The sequence below is a fragment of the Cynara cardunculus genome, assembly GCF_001531365.2.
Source record: "Cynara cardunculus var. scolymus isolate 2C chromosome LG 4, CcrdV1, whole genome shotgun sequence".
Classification (NCBI taxonomy): domain Eukaryota; kingdom Viridiplantae; phylum Streptophyta; class Magnoliopsida; order Asterales; family Asteraceae; genus Cynara; species Cynara cardunculus.
In genome coordinates, this window is record NC_037531.1 from 4,836,496 (window position 1) to 4,839,164 (window position 2,669).

Here is a 2,669-nt window from a genome sequence, read left to right on the forward strand (position 1 = left end):
CGGGCTTTGTTTCTATGATGCAGAAACCTTTGCAAAACCTGACTTCAAGACCCTTGTCGCAGAATTGGCTTATGCTAAAAAGGTTGTGCTTCAATCCTTCGACATAAGCCACTTTGCTGATGGAGATGTTGCTTTTGATGAGAGTGTCATATCCCTTGATAATACCATTGCTGTTGTCTTCAAAAGTCATAGAGCCTCCAGATTTTTTCGATGAAGGAGGTCAGCTGACTTATGTCACTAGTCATGTGCCTGGAGCAACCTGAGTCCATGTACCATGGTTACACATGCTGGTCCTGCAAGAAAAATTAAGGGGATTTAGGTACCCATTTCATAATGGGTCCTCGTTTGTTAGTAGGGGATATCACACTCTTTTCATTGCCCTTGGCCTTTGCAGGCTTGCGTTTATTGGCATTTCCCTTACCCTTGGGTTTGGGCTTTTCACGTTTTCATTGATTCTGACTTTGTAGCAATAAACGTGTTGGGAGAAGGGACATTGATGTGTCAACATGTGATTCCTCAGGTTTTGTAAAAGAGTTAAACATTGACAACGATGATGCTTTGGATATGTATGTTTAACATTCTTTTTATTCGATGGAAACAAAGAAGTAAATCTAGGTGTAAATCCTGTCCTAGCATCGGTTGTTTTTACAAACTTCCTACTAGTTCAGATTTTTTATTTGAAGAGGTCTTTGGCTTTACTTCTTTTCTCCTGAAGAAGGTCTGCTTTTTTCTTCAGCTGGATGAGAGGAAAAGTGGTGGTCAGTTTTCTCAGAGGTAGGCCACTTCTGCTTTTTGCTCACGAGTAAACTTTATGAACTTGAAAGATGTACTAGGGCCTTGTGAGTTATCTTTGGCAGATTTGCTATCTTTCAGTTTTCCCTTTCCTTGGTCTGAAGATTTCATCGATGAAGGAATACCAGATTTCATCGAGGGTTTTAAGTTTTGAGGCTTTTTACTCTCAATGATCTTTGGTGATTCACAAATTATCTCTTCTTCGGATTCAGAATCGAGAAAGTCTCTTGCTTATTTCTCAAAATCAAAATTAACATGGATTGAAGTGGAAGATGTGGGTTCAGAGGTTGATGCTTTAGAGTGATCTGCTTGAGGTTTCATCGATTCTGACTTTGATGAGCTTTCAATTTTACTTGAATRGTTCATYGATTCATCAGCTGATGTTTCCTCATTAGAATTCTCTTTTTCATCAACGGTACTTGCTGATGGAGTAAAATTGACAATCAGAGATTCTGGTTTAACCATAGGGTTTCCATCGATTTCTGATTTAGAGGTGTCATTTCTTTCATCAGAATTCTTACTTGTACTGTTCTCGTATACCACATTTTCAAAATCCTGTCTTGAAACGACAATTTTTACATCGACTTTAACTCTTTTAAAATTTGCTTTTGGTTTTTGAATGCATCGAAGTTTGAAAGTGGATTCAAGGGTGGATTTCTTTGATTCGATGAAAGAGTCCAATTCATTGAATCCAATCCCTTGAGTGTCCGTTTGACCATTTAAKTTTTCATAAACGTCTTGGGCATCTTTGTACTTCTTCATCAGAAGTTCACTGGTTTGAAGCTTCTTGTGAAGAATTTCCCGCTCTTTTTGAAAGAAATCTTTAAGAGCAACTGAGTTTAGTCTATCTGCCTCAGATTTCTTTAAGGCCTTAGTTTTCTTTTCTTGGTCCTTAGTTATTCGTTTGTTTAATTCCAGAAGTTTATCTTCCTCTGATTTCTTAAGAGTGCTGATGCGAGTCTTTTCCTTAGCAAGTTCGGCTTTTTCTTTGGTTAGAAGGTGAATCTCTCTTTTGTAGAAACTTGCTTCTTTTTCCGCTTTTATCCTTTCAGATTTTCCAAAATTTAATTTCTTATTTAATTTAAAGAAATCTTCTGAAAGTTTTATAACCCTTAACTCTAGCTCAGATGGAGCAGAGTTGGTTTCATTTGAAGTAGACTCACATACCTGATCATCAGAGTCGGAGGCAGATTCTGCTTTGGACGTGGCCATCAGACAGATGAGTGCTTTGTCCTCATCATCTGATGAAAAATCAGACACCCATTCTCTTTTTCGACCATCAGGTTTCGCTCTCTAGGATTATACTTGTATTTGTTCTTGTAATAGTCAGCATCCTTTACCAATCGTCCTCTGCATTCTTTGGAAAAATGACCGAGTTTTCCGCACCTGAAGCATCGGAGGTCATTTTTCCTTCCATCCTTGTTCTCTTTCCTCTCGTCTCTTCTATCTTCTCTTCTTTCTTCCCTCTCTTCTCTTCCATCTCTTCTATCTTCCCTCTGATGAAATTTGGATGGCTTCCTTTCATAGGATGACTGGTATCTTTCCATCTTGAACTCTTTTCATTCATAGGGTTTCTTGATGAACTTTTTCTGGAASTGCTTTGTAATCAAGGCCAAAGATTTGGCAAAAGCTTTAATTTCATCATCTGATTCAGAAGTTTCTTCTTCAGATTCTGATTCTACCACCAATGCTTTCTTGCCTTTCTTCTTGTGTTCTCTGGTAGGGGTCCTTGATATTTCCTTTTCATCGGCAGCAAGAGCGAGAGGTCCACCGATGGATACCTTCTTCCTTATTATGTCGTTCTCTTGTGCTGTAAGCGTTCCATTCAGATCATGAAGTGACCAACCGTCTAGGTCCTGATTTGCTTGAAGGGACAT